The 13968-nt window shown below is 30.5% G+C and overlaps 12 non-coding genes across 12 annotated transcripts; all 12 read right to left on the bottom strand.

Annotated features, from left to right (window-relative positions):
- Positions 1 to 529: 529 nt before the first annotated feature.
- Positions 530 to 743, bottom strand: LOC125139035. Its single transcript, XR_007138146.1, has one exon. It is a non-coding gene; the product is annotated as a small nucleolar RNA U3 (small nucleolar RNA).
- Positions 744 to 1670: 927 nt separating this feature from the next.
- On the bottom strand, positions 1671 to 1884 carry LOC125139034. The gene has a single exon (XR_007138145.1). It is a non-coding gene; the product is annotated as a small nucleolar RNA U3 (small nucleolar RNA).
- Positions 1885 to 2817: 933 nt separating this feature from the next.
- LOC125139033 lies at positions 2818 to 3031 on the bottom strand. Its single transcript, XR_007138144.1, has one exon. It is a non-coding gene; the product is annotated as a small nucleolar RNA U3 (small nucleolar RNA).
- Positions 3032 to 3961: 930 nt separating this feature from the next.
- Positions 3962 to 4175, bottom strand: LOC125139028. Its single transcript, XR_007138142.1, has one exon. It is a non-coding gene; the product is annotated as a small nucleolar RNA U3 (small nucleolar RNA).
- A 913-nt stretch (positions 4176 to 5088) lies between these two features.
- LOC125139024 lies at positions 5089 to 5302 on the bottom strand. The gene has a single exon (XR_007138138.1). It is a non-coding gene; the product is annotated as a small nucleolar RNA U3 (small nucleolar RNA).
- A 915-nt stretch (positions 5303 to 6217) lies between these two features.
- On the bottom strand, positions 6218 to 6431 carry LOC125139023. The gene has a single exon (XR_007138136.1). It is a non-coding gene; the product is annotated as a small nucleolar RNA U3 (small nucleolar RNA).
- Positions 6432 to 7360: 929 nt separating this feature from the next.
- LOC125139022 lies at positions 7361 to 7574 on the bottom strand. The gene has a single exon (XR_007138133.1). It is a non-coding gene; the product is annotated as a small nucleolar RNA U3 (small nucleolar RNA).
- A 922-nt stretch (positions 7575 to 8496) lies between these two features.
- LOC125139021 lies at positions 8497 to 8710 on the bottom strand. The gene has a single exon (XR_007138132.1). It is a non-coding gene; the product is annotated as a small nucleolar RNA U3 (small nucleolar RNA).
- A 927-nt stretch (positions 8711 to 9637) lies between these two features.
- LOC125139019 lies at positions 9638 to 9851 on the bottom strand. Its single transcript, XR_007138131.1, has one exon. It is a non-coding gene; the product is annotated as a small nucleolar RNA U3 (small nucleolar RNA).
- Positions 9852 to 10779: 928 nt separating this feature from the next.
- On the bottom strand, positions 10780 to 10993 carry LOC125139105. The gene has a single exon (XR_007138229.1). It is a non-coding gene; the product is annotated as a small nucleolar RNA U3 (small nucleolar RNA).
- Positions 10994 to 11924: 931 nt separating this feature from the next.
- On the bottom strand, positions 11925 to 12138 carry LOC125139104. Its single transcript, XR_007138228.1, has one exon. It is a non-coding gene; the product is annotated as a small nucleolar RNA U3 (small nucleolar RNA).
- A 936-nt stretch (positions 12139 to 13074) lies between these two features.
- LOC125139103 lies at positions 13075 to 13288 on the bottom strand. Its single transcript, XR_007138227.1, has one exon. It is a non-coding gene; the product is annotated as a small nucleolar RNA U3 (small nucleolar RNA).
- Positions 13289 to 13968: the final 680 nt, after the last annotated feature.

Genomic DNA, 13968 nt, shown 5'->3' with positions numbered 1-13968 from the left:
ATTGTTTTTCAGTTTACAAAAATACACCATTGACCTTGATGGCATTGTCTTCATCTCATGTCATAAAAAACATAACGTTTCTGAATGACTTAAGCTGATGCAAGTCCCATTAGTCTCGAACGCTGTTCCAATTATTTGTCGTGTTTCATAAAAAACAGAGGACATTCATCAATGATGTAAAGCTCATGAGAAACTGCATTAAGTTGAAACTCCATTCCTACTCAGTAGAGTACTTTTCACCACATCAGACTCTAGACATAGATTCCGATAAATTCTAATGGAATTCATTTTCTGAAAGTACAGCTTCGGCCTTTCAAATAATTGTAAAATTCAACTAAGAAATGTCATCGAAGGTAGAATAAGTATATTTCATCATTAAATTGTGAAATGATTCAAATGAATTTTTAAACTCCTGAAAAACATTTCCCAAAAAAGAGCTGCATCAAAATTCTGAAACAATGAGAACAACTAATAACACATTAAATAGCAATAAAGCTTTAAATCTCTTTTTTTTAACAGCAATACACTAATCACTCTGATCATGTACTCTTCCTCTCACGATCCAAAAGAATCAGAGAACGTTCATCAATGACTCAAGCCTGTGAATAATCACAGTAGCTTAAATCCGATTCACGCTCAGAAGAATACATCAAAGCTCTTCATCGTGATTAGGGAGACGTAACACTTTCAAATCACAATTCCTAGTCAGATACTATAGAAATGATCCCTGAAAGTATAGTCTTAACCTTTGACCTCCACAAACAGTCGAGCACTTTGATTGACACGCAGATATTGAGGATGGTGGATCTTTGATTTTTTTTTTTTTTTACATAGAGAATTTTGAAGTGATGAATAACTTGGTCTATTTAAATGACAGCAAAAATACTTTCAATTTAAACACACAAAAGACCATAAAAACAAACTCACAAGATAAAGAAAATGAAAAAAAAAAAGTATTTAAACACACAAAATTCCTTAAAAGTCCTGCTCTAAATAATTTTTAATACTTACCGTTAATTTTATGCAGATGTAGACAATTTTTAAAAAAATATTTTCATGAAATTTCCTTTCATGACAAAACTAGAGCAGTGACACACAAAATAAATAAATAAATAAATAAATAAATAAATAAATAAATAAATTCTGTTTTTCAGTTTACAAAAATACACCATTGACCTTGATGGCATTGTCTTCATCTCATGTCATAAAAAACATAACGTTTCTGAATGACTTAAGCTGATGCAAGTCCCATTAGTCTCGAACGCTGTTCCATTTATTTGTCGTGTTTCATAAAAAACAGAGGACATTCATCAATGATGTAAAGCTCATGAGAAACTGCATTAAGTTGAAACTCCATTCCTACTCAGTAGAGTACTTTTCACCACATCAGACTCTAGACATAGATTCCGATAAATTCTAATGGAATTCATTTTCTGAAAGTACAGCTTCGGCCTTTCAAATAATTGTAAAATTCAACTAAGAAATGTCATCGAAGGTAGAATAGTATATTTCATCATTAAATTGTGAAATGATTCAAATGAATTTTTAAACTCCTGAAAAACATTTCCCAAAAAAGAGCTGCATCAAAATTCTGAAACAATGAGAACAACTAATAACACATTAAATAGCAATAAAGCTTTAAATCTCTTTTTTTTAACAGCAATACACTAATCACTCTGATCATGTACTCTTCCTCTCACGATCCAAAAGAATCAGAGAACGTTCATCAATGACTCAAGCCTGTGAATAATCACAGTAGCTTAAATCCGATTCACGCTCAGAAGAATACATCAAAGCTCTTCATCGTGATTAGGGAGACGTAACACTTTCAAATCACAATTCCTAGTCAGATACTATAGAAATGATCCCTGAAAGTATAGTCTTAACCTTTGACCTCCACAAACAGTCGAGCACTTTGATTGACACGCAGATATTGAGGATGGTGGATCTTTGATTTTTTTTTTTTTTACATAGAGAATTTTGAAGTGATGAATAACTTGGTCTATTTAAATGACAGCAAAAATACTTTCAATTTAAACACACAAAAGACCATAAAAACAAACTCACAAGATAAAGAAAATGAAAAAAAAAAGTATTTAAACACACAAAATTCCTTAAAAGTCCTGCTCTAAATAATTTTTAATACTTACCGTTAATTTTATGCAGATGTAGACAATTTTTAAAAAAATATTTTCATGAAATTTCCTTTCATGACAAAACTAGAGCAGTGACACACAAAATAAATAAATAAATAAATAAATAAATAAATAAATAAATAAATAAATAAATTCTGTTTTTCAGTTTACAAAAATACACCATTGACCTTGATGGCATTGTCTTCATCTCATGTCATAAAAAACATAACGTTTCTGAATGACTTAAGCTGATGCAAGTCCCATTAGTCTCGAACGCTGTTCCATTTATTTGTCGTGTTTCATAAAAAACAGAGGACATTCATCAATGATGTAAAGCTCATGAGAAACTGCATTAAGTTGAAACTCCATTCCTACTCAGTAGAGTACTTTTCACCACATCAGACTCTAGACATAGATTCCGATAAATTCTAATGGAATTCATTTTCTGAAAGTACAGCTTCGGCCTTTCAAATAATTGTAAAATTCAACTAAGAAATGTCATCGAAGGTAGAATAAGTATATTTCATCATTAAATTGTGAATTGATTCAAATGAATTTTTAACTCCTGAAAAACATTTCCCAAAAAAGAGCTGCATCAAAATTCTGAAACAATGAGAACAACTAATAACACATTAAATAGCAATAAAGCTTTAAATCTCTTTTTTTTAACAGCAATACACTAATCACTCTGATCATGTACTCTTCCTCTCACGATCCAAAAGAATCAGAGAACGTTCATCAATGACTCAAGCCTGTGAATAATCACAGTAGCTTAAATCCGATTCACGCTCAGAAGAATACATCAAAGCTCTTCATCGTGATTAGGGAGACGTAACACTTTCAAATCACAATTCCTAGTCAGATACTATAGAAATGATCCCTGAAAGTATAGTCTTAACCTTTGACCTCCACAAACAGTCGAGCACTTTGATTGACACGCAGATATTGAGGATGGTGGATCTTTGATTTTTTTTTTTTTTTACATAGAGAATTTTGAAGTGATGAATAACTTGGTCTATTTAAATGACAGCAAAAATACTTTCAATTTAAACACACAAAAGACCATAAAAACAAACTCACAAGATAAAGAAAATGAAAAAAAAAAATGTATTTAAACACACAAAATTCCTTAAAAGTCCTGCTCTAAATAATTTTTAATACTTACCGTTAATTTTATGCAGATGTAGACAATTTTTAAAAAAATATTTTCATGAAATTTCCTTTCATGACAAAACTAGAGCAGTGACACAAAATAAATAAATAAATAAATAAATAAATAAATAAATAAATAAATAAATTCTGTTTTTCAGTTTACAAAAATACACCATTGACCTTGATGGCATTGTCTTCATCTCATGTCATAAAAAACATAACGTTTCTGAATGACTTAAGCTGATGCAAGTCCCATTAGTCTCGAACGCTGTTCCATTTATTTGTCGTGTTTCATAAAAAACAGAGGACATTCATCAATGATGTAAAGCTCATGAGAAACTGCATTAAGTTGAAACTCCATTCCTACTCAGTAGAGTACTTTTCACCACATCAGACTCTAGACATAGATTCCGATAAATTCTAATGGAATTCATTTTCTGAAAGTACAGCTTCGGCCTTTCAAATAATTGTAAAATTCAACTAAGAAATGTCATCGAAGGTAGAATAGTATATTTCATCATTAAATTGTGAAATGATTCAAATGAATTTTTAAACTCCTGAAAAACATTTCCCAAAAAAGAGCTGCATCAAAATTCTGAAACAATGAGAACAACTAATAACACATTAAATAGCAATAAAGCTTTAAATCTCTTTTTTTTAACAGCAATACACTAATCACTCTGATCATGTACTCTTCCTCTCACGATCCAAAAGAATCAGAGAACGTTCATCAATGACTCAAGCCTGTGAATAATCACAGTAGCTTAAATCCGATTCACGCTCAGAAGAATACATCAAAGCTCTTCATCGTGATTAGGGAGACGTAACACTTTCAAATCACAATTCCTAGTCAGATACTATAGAAATGATCCCTGAAAGTATAGTCTTAACCTTTGACCTCCACAAACAGTCGAGCACTTTGATTGACACGCAGATATTGAGGATGGTGGATCTTTGATTTTTTTTTTTTTTACATAGAGAATTTTGAAGTGATGAATAACTTGGTCTATTTAAATGACAGCAAAAATACTTTCAATTTAAACACACAAAAGACCATAAAAACAAACTCACAAGATAAAGAAAATGAAAAAAAAAAGTATTTAAACACACAAAATTCCTTAAAAGTCCTGCTCTAAATAATTTTTAATACTTACCGTTAATTTTATGCAGATGTAGACAATTTTTAAAAAAATATTTTCATGAAATTTCCTTTCATGACAAAACTAGAGCAGTGACACACAAAATAAATAAATAAATAAATAAATAAATAAATTCTGTTTTTCAGTTTACAAAAATACACCATTGACCTTGATGGCATTGTCTTCATCTCATGTCATAAAAAACATAACGTTTCTGAATGACTTAAGCTGATGCAAGTCCCATTACTCTCGAACGCTGTTCCATTTATTTGTCGTGTTTCATAAAAAACAGAGGACATTCATCAATGATGTAAAGCTCATGAGAAACTGCATTAAGTTGAAACTCCATTCCTACTCAGTAGAGTACTTTTCACCACATCAGACTCTAGACATAGATTCCGATAAATTCTAATGGAATTCATTTTCTGAAAGTACAGCTTCGGCCTTTCAAATAATTGTAAAATTCAACTAAGAAATGTCATCGAAGGTAGAATAGTATATTTCATCATTAAATTGTGAAATGATTCAAATGAATTTTTAAACTCCTGAAAAACATTTCCCAAAAAAGAGCTGCATCAAAATTCTGAAACAATGAGAACAACTAATAACACATTAAATAGCAATAAAGCTTTAAATCTCTTTTTTTTAACAGCAATACACTAATCACTCTGATCATGTACTCTTCCTCTCACGATCCAAAAGAATCAGAGAACGTTCATCAATGACTCAAGCCTGTGAATAATCACAGTAGCTTAAATCCGATTCACGCTCAGAAGAATACATCAAAGCTCTTCATCGTGATTAGGGAGACGTAACACTTTCAAATCACAATTCCTAGTCAGATACTATAGAAATGATCCCTGAAAGTATAGTCTTAACCTTTGACCTCCACAAACAGTCGAGCACTTTGATTGACACGCAGATATTGAGGATGGTGGATCTTTGATTTTTTTTTTTTTTTACATAGAGAATTTTGAAGTGATGAATAACTTGGTCTATTTAAATGACAGCAAAAATACTTTCAATTTAAACACACAAAAGACCATAAAAACAAACTCACAAGATAAAGAAAATGAAAAAAAAAAGTATTTAAACACACAAAATTCCTTAAAAGTCCTGCTCTAAATAATTTTTAATACTTACCGTTAATTTTATGCAGATGTAGACAATTTTTAAAAAAATATTTTCATGAAATTTCCTTTCATGACAAAACTAGAGCAGTGACACACAAAATAAATAAATAAATAAATAAATAAATAAATTCTGTTTTTCAGTTTACAAAAATACACCATTGACCTTGATGGCATTGTCTTCATCTCATGTCATAAAAAACATAACGTTTCTGAATGACTTAAGCTGATGCAAGTCCCATTAGTCTCGAACGCTGTTCCATTTATTTGTCGTGTTTCATAAAAAACAGAGGACATTCATCAATGATGTAAAGCTCATGAGAAACTGCATTAAGTTGAAACTCCATTCCTACTCAGTAGAGTACTTTTCACCACATCAGACTCTAGACATAGATTCCGATAAATTCTAATGGAATTCATTTTCTGAAAGTACAGCTTCGGCCTTTCAAATAATTGTAAAATTCAACTAAGAAATGTCATCGAAGGTAGAATAGTATATTTCATCATTAAATTGTGAAATTGATTCAAATGAATTTTTAAACTCCTGAAAAACATTTCCCAAAAAAGAGCTGCATCAAAATTCTGAAACAATGAGAACAACTAATAACACATTAAATAGCAATAAAGCTTTAAATCTCTTTTTTTTAACAGCAATACACTAATCACTCTGATCATGTACTCTTCCTCTCACGATCCAAAAGAATCAGAGAACGTTCATCAATGACTCAAGCCTGTGAATAATCACAGTAGCTTAAATCCGATTCACGCTCAGAAGAATACATCAAAGCTCTTCATCGTGATTAGGGAGACGTAACACTTTCAAATCACAATTCCTAGTCAGATACTATAGAAATGATCCCTGAAAGTATAGTCTTAACCTTTGACCTCCACAAACAGTCGAGCACTTTGATTGACACGCAGATATTGAGGATGGTGGATCTTTGATTTTTTTTTTTTTTTACATAGAGAATTTTGAAGTGATGAATAACTTGGTCTATTTAAATGACAGCAAAAATACTTTCAATTTAAACACACAAAAGACCATAAAAACAAACTCACAAGATAAAGAAAATGAAAAAAAAAGTATTTAAACACACAAAATTCCTTAAAAGTCCTGCTCTAAATAATTTTTAATACTTACCGTTAATTTTATGCAGATGTAGACAATTTTTAAAAAAATATTTTCATGAAATTTCCTTTCATGACAAAACTAGAGCAGTGACACACAAAATAAATAAATAAATAAATAAATAAATAAATAAATAAATAAATAAATTCTGTTTTTCAGTTTACAAAAATACACCATTGACCTTGATGGCATTGTCTTCATCTCATGTCATAAAAAACATAACGTTTCTGAATGACTTAAGCTGATGCAAGTCCCATTAGTCTCGAACGCTGTTCCATTTATTTGTCGTGTTTCATAAAAAACAGAGGACATTCATCAATGATGTAAAGCTCATGAGAAACTGCATTAAGTTGAAACTCCATTCCTACTCAGTAGAGTACTTTTCACCACATCAGACTCTAGACATAGATTCCGATAAATTCTAATGGAATTCATTTTCTGAAAGTACAGCTTCGGCCTTTCAAATAATTGTAAAATTCAACTAAGAAATGTCATCGAAGGTAGAATAAGTATATTTCATCATTAAATTGTGAATTGATTCAAATGAATTTTTAACTCCTGAAAAACATTTCCCAAAAAAGAGCTGCATCAAAATTCTGAAACAATGAGAACAACTAATAACACATTAAATAGCAATAAAGCTTTAAATCTCTTTTTTTTAACAGCAATACACTAATCACTCTGATCATGTACTCTTCCTCTCACGATCCAAAAGAATCAGAGAACGTTCATCAATGACTCAAGCCTGTGAATAATCACAGTAGCTTAAATCCGATTCACGCTCAGAAGAATACATCAAAGCTCTTCATCGTGATTAGGGAGACGTAACACTTTCAAATCACAATTCCTAGTCAGATACTATAGAAATGATCCCTGAAAGTATAGTCTTAACCTTTGACCTCCACAAACAGTCGAGCACTTTGATTGACACGCAGATATTGAGGATGGTGGATCTTTGATTTTTTTTTTTTTTACATAGAGAATTTTGAAGTGATGAATAACTTGGTCTATTTAAATGACAGCAAAAATACTTTCAATTTAAACACACAAAAGACCATAAAAACAAACTCACAAGATAAAGAAAATGAAAAAAAAAAAGTATTTAAACACACAAAATTCCTTAAAAGTCCTGCTCTAAATAATTTTTAATACTTACCGTTAATTTTATGCAGATGTAGACAATTTTTAAAAAAATATTTTCATGAAATTTCCTTTCATGACAAAACTAGAGCAGTGACACACAAAATAAATAAATAAATAAATAAATAAATAAATAAATAAATTCTGTTTTTCAGTTTACAAAAATACACCATTGACCTTGATGGCATTGTCTTCATCTCATGTCATAAAAAACATAACGTTTCTGAATGACTTAAGCTGATGCAAGTCCCATTAGTCTCGAACGCTGTTCCATTTATTTGTCGTGTTTCATAAAAAACAGAGGACATTCATCAATGATGTAAAGCTCATGAGAAACTGCATTAAGTTGAAACTCCATTCCTACTCAGTAGAGTACTTTTCACCACATCAGACTCTAGACATAGATTCCGATAAATTCTAATGGAATTCATTTTCTGAAAGTACAGCTTCGGCCTTTCAAATAATTGTAAAATTCAACTAAGAAATGTCATCGAAGGTAGAATAGTATATTTCATCATTAAATTGTGAAATGATTCAAATGAATTTTTAAACTCCTGAAAAACATTTCCCAAAAAAGAGCTGCATCAAAATTCTGAAACAATGAGAACAACTAATAACACATTAAATAGCAATAAAGCTTTAAATCTCTTTTTTTTAACAGCAATACACTAATCACTCTGATCATGTACTCTTCCTCTCACGATCCAAAAGAATCAGAGAACGTTCATCAATGACTCAAGCCTGTGAATAATCACAGTAGCTTAAATCCGATTCACGCTCAGAAGAATACATCAAAGCTCTTCATCGTGATTAGGGAGACGTAACACTTTCAAATCACAATTCCTAGTCAGATACTATAGAAATGATCCCTGAAAGTATAGTCTTAACCTTTGACCTCCACAAACAGTCGAGCACTTTGATTGACACGCAGATATTGAGGATGGTGGATCTTTGATTTTTTTTTTTTTTTACATAGAGAATTTTGAAGTGATGAATAACTTGGTCTATTTAAATGACAGCAAAAATACTTTCAATTTAAACACACAAAAGACCATAAAAACAAACTCACAAGATAAAGAAAATGAAAAAAAAAAAGTATTTAAACACACAAAATTCCTTAAAAGTCCTGCTCTAAATAATTTTTAATACTTACCGTTAATTTTATGCAGATGTAGACAATTTTTAAAAAAATATTTTCATGAAATTTCCTTTCATGACAAAACTAGAGCAGTGACACACAAAATAAATAAATAAATAAATAAATAAATAAATAAATAAATAAATTCTGTTTTTCAGTTTACAAAAATACACCATTGACCTTGATGGCATTGTCTTCATCTCATGTCATAAAAAACATAACGTTTCTGAATGACTTAAGCTGATGCAAGTCCCATTAGTCTCGAACGCTGTTCCATTTATTTGTCGTGTTTCATAAAAAACAGAGGACATTCATCAATGATGTAAAGCTCATGAGAAACTGCATTAAGTTGAAACTCCATTCCTACTCAGTAGAGTACTTTTCACCACATCAGACTCTAGACATAGATTCCGATAAATTCTAATGGAATTCATTTTCTGAAAGTACAGCTTCGGCCTTTCAAATAATTGTAAAATTCAACTAAGAAATGTCATCGAAGGTAGAATAAGTATATTTCATCATTAAATTGTGAATTGATTCAAATGAATTTTTAACTCCTGAAAAACATTTCCCAAAAAAGAGCTGCATCAAAATTCTGAAACAATGAGAACAACTAATAACACATTAAATAGCAATAAAGCTTTAAATCTCTTTTTTTTAACAGCAATACACTAATCACTCTGATCATGTACTCTTCCTCTCACGATCCAAAAGAATCAGAGAACGTTCATCAATGACTCAAGCCTGTGAATAATCACAGTAGCTTAAATCCGATTCACGCTCAGAAGAATACATCAAAGCTCTTCATCGTGATTAGGGAGACGTAACACTTTCAAATCACAATTCCTAGTCAGATACTATAGAAATGATCCCTGAAAGTATAGTCTTAACCTTTGACCTCCACAAACAGTCGAGCACTTTGATTGACACGCAGATATTGAGGATGGTGGATCTTTGATTTTTTTTTTTTTTTACATAGAGAATTTTGAAGTGATGAATAACTTGGTCTATTTAAATGACAGCAAAAATACTTTCAATTTAAACACACAAAAGACCATAAAAACAAACTCACAAGATAAAGAAAATGAAAAAAAAAAAGTATTTAAACACACAAAATTCCTTAAAAGTCCTGCTCTAAATAATTTTTAATACTTACCGTTAATTTTATGCAGATGTAGACAATTTTTAAAAAAATATTTTCATGAAATTTCCTTTCATGACAAAACTAGAGCAGTGACACAAAATAAATAAATAAATAAATAAATAATAAATAAATAAATAAATAAATTCTGTTTTTCAGTTTACAAAAATACACCATTGACCTTGATGGCATTGTCTTCATCTCATGTCATAAAAAACATAACGTTTCTGAATGACTTAAGCTGATGCAAGTCCCATTAGTCTCGAACGCTGTTCCATTTATTTGTCGTGTTTCATAAAAAACAGAGGACATTCATCAATGATGTAAAGCTCATGAGAAACTGCATTAAGTTGAAACTCCATTCCTACTCAGTAGAGTACTTTTCACCACATCAGACTCTAGACATAGATTCCGATAAATTCTAATGGAATTCATTTTCTGAAAGTACAGCTTCGGCCTTTCAAATAATTGTAAAATTCAACTAAGAAATGTCATCGAAGGTAGAATAGTATATTTCATCATTAAATTGTGAATTGATTCAAATGAATTTTTAAACTCCTGAAAAACATTTCCCAAAAAAGAGCTGCATCAAAATTCTGAAACAATGAGAACAACTAATAACACATTAAATAGCAATAAAGCTTTAAATCTCTTTTTTTTAACAGCAATACACTAATCACTCTGATCATGTACTCTTCCTCTCACGATCCAAAAGAATCAGAGAACGTTCATCAATGACTCAAGCCTGTGAATAATCACAGTAGCTTAAATCCGATTCACGCTCAGAAGAATACATCAAAGCTCTTCATCGTGATTAGGGAGACGTAACACTTTCAAATCACAATTCCTAGTCAGATACTATAGAAATGATCCCTGAAAGTATAGTCTTAACCTTTGACCTCCACAAACAGTCGAGCACTTTGATTGACACGCAGATATTGAGGATGGTGGATCTTTGATTTTTTTTTTTTTTTACATAGAGAATTTTGAAGTGATGAATAACTTGGTCTATTTAAATGACAGCAAAAATACTTTCAATTTAAACACACAAAAGACCATAAAAACAAACTCACAAGATAAAGAAAATGAAAAAAAAAAGTATTTAAACACACAAAATTCCTTAAAAGTCCTGCTCTAAATAATTTTTAATACTTACCGTTAATTTTATGCAGATGTAGACAATTTTTAAAAAAATATTTTCATGAAATTTCCTTTCATGACAAAACTAGAGCAGTGACACACAAAATAAATAAATAAATAAATAAATAAATAAATAAATAAATAAATAAATTCTGTTTTTCAGTTTACAAAAATACACCATTGACCTTGATGGCATTGTCTTCATCTCATGTCATAAAAAACATAACGTTTCTGAATGACTTAAGCTGATGCAAGTCCCATTAGTCTCGAACGCTGTTCCATTTATTTGTCGTGTTTCATAAAAAACAGAGGACATTCATCAATGATGTAAAGCTCATGAGAAACTGCATTAAGTTGAAACTCCATTCCTACTCAGTAGAGTACTTTTCACCACATCAGACTCTAGACATAGATTCCGATAAATTCTAATGGAATTCATTTTCTGAAAGTACAGCTTCGGCCTTTCAAATAATTGTAAAATTCAACTAAGAAATGTCATCGAAGGTAGAATAAGTATATTTCATCATTAAATTGTGAATTGATTCAAATGAATTTTTAAACTCCTGAAAAACATTTCCCAAAAAAGAGCTGCATCAAAATTCTGAAACAATGAGAACAACTAATAACACATTAAATAGCAATAAAGCTTTAAATCTCTTTTTTTTAACAGCAATACACTAATCACTCTGATCATGTACTCTTCCTCTCACGATCCAAAAGAATCAGAGAACGTTCATCAATGACTCAAGCCTGTGAATAATCACAGTAGCTTAAATCCGATTCACGCTCAGAAGAATACATCAAAGCTCTTCATCGTGATTAGGGAGACGTAACACTTTCAAATCACAATTCCTAGTCAGATACTATAGAAATGATCCCTGAAAGTATAGTCTTAACCTTTGACCTCCACAAACAGTCGAGCACTTTGATTGACACGCAGATATTGAGGATGGTGGATCTTTGATTTTTTTTTTTTTTACATAGAGAATTTTGAAGTGATGAATAACTTGGTCTATTTAAATGACAGCAAAAATACTTTCAATTTAAACACACAAAAGACCATAAAAACAAACTCACAAGATAAAGAAAATGAAAAAAAAAAGTATTTAAACACACAAAATTCCTTAAAAGTCCTGCTCTAAATAATTTTTAATACTTACCGTTAATTTTATGCAGATGTAGACAATTTTTAAAAAAATATTTTCATGAAATTTCCTTTCATGACAAAACTAGAGCAGTGACACACAAAATAAATAAATAAATAAATAAATAAATAAATAAATAAATAAATAAATAAATAAATTCTGTTTTTCAGTTTACAAAAATACACCATTGACCTTGATGGCATTGTCTTCATCTCATGTCATAAAAAACATAACGTTTCTGAATGACTTAAGCTGATGCAAGTCCCATTAGTCTCGAACGCTGTTCCATTTATTTGTCGTGTTTCATAAAAAACAGAGGACATTCATCAATGATGTAAAGCTCATGAGAAACTGCATTAAGTTGAAACTCCATTCCTACTCAGTAGAGTACTTTTCACCACATCAGACTCTAGACATAGATTCCGATAAATTCTAATGGAATTCATTTTCTGAAAGTACAGCTTCGGCCTTTCAAATAATTGTAAAATTCAACTAAGAAATGTCATCGAAGGTAGAATAAGTATATTTCATCATTAAATTGTGAATTGATTCAAATGAATTTTTAACTCCTGAAAAACATTTCCCAAAAAAGAGCTGCATCAAAATTCTGAAACAATGAGAACAACTAATAACACATTAAATAGCAATAAAGCTTTAAATCTCTTTTTTTAACAGCAATACACTAATCACTCTGATCATGTACTCTTCCTCTCACGATCCAAAAGAATCAGAGAACGTTCATCAATGACTCAAGCCTGTGAATAATCACAGTAGCTTAAATCCGATTCACGCTCAGAAGAATACATCAAAGCTCTTCATCGTGATTAGGGAGACGTAACACTTTCAAATCACAATTCCTAGTCAGATACTATAGAAATGATCCCTGAAAGTATAGTCTTAACCTTTGACCTCCACAAACAGTCGAGCACTTTGATTGACACGCAGATATTGAGGATGGTGGATCTTTGATTTTTTTTTTTTTTTACATAGAGAATTTTGAAGTGATGAATAACTTGGTCTATTTAAATGACAGCAAAAATACTTTCAATTTAAACACACAAAAGACCATAAAAACAAACTCACAAGATAAAGAAAATGAAAAAAAAAAAGTATTTAAACACACAAAATTCCTTAAAAGTCCTGCTCTAAATAATTTTTAATACTTACCGTTAATTTTATGCAGATGTAGACAATTTTTAAAAAAATATTTTCATGAAATTTCCTTTCATGACAAAACTAGAGCAGTGACACACAAAATAAATAAATAAATAAATAAATAAATAAATAAATAAATAAATAAATTCTGTTTTTCAGTTTACAAAAATACACCATTGACCTTGATGGCATTGTCTTCATCTCATGTCATAAAAAACATAACGTTTCTGAATGACTTAAGCTGATGCAAGTCCCATTAGTCTCGAACGCTGTTCCATTTATTTGTCGTGTTTCATAAAAAACAGAGGACATTCATCAATGATGTAAAGCTCATGAGAAACTGCATTAAGTTGAAACTCCATTCCTACTCAGTAGAGTACTTTTCACCACATCAGACTCTAGACATAGATTCCGATAAATTCTA

Source organism: Tachysurus fulvidraco, chromosome 1 (genome assembly GCF_022655615.1).
Source record: "Tachysurus fulvidraco isolate hzauxx_2018 chromosome 1, HZAU_PFXX_2.0, whole genome shotgun sequence".
Classification (NCBI taxonomy): Eukaryota; Metazoa; Chordata; class Actinopteri; order Siluriformes; family Bagridae; genus Tachysurus; species Tachysurus fulvidraco.
Note: the sequence above shows the minus strand (reverse complement) of the source record. Positions and strands in the feature narration are given on the sequence as shown.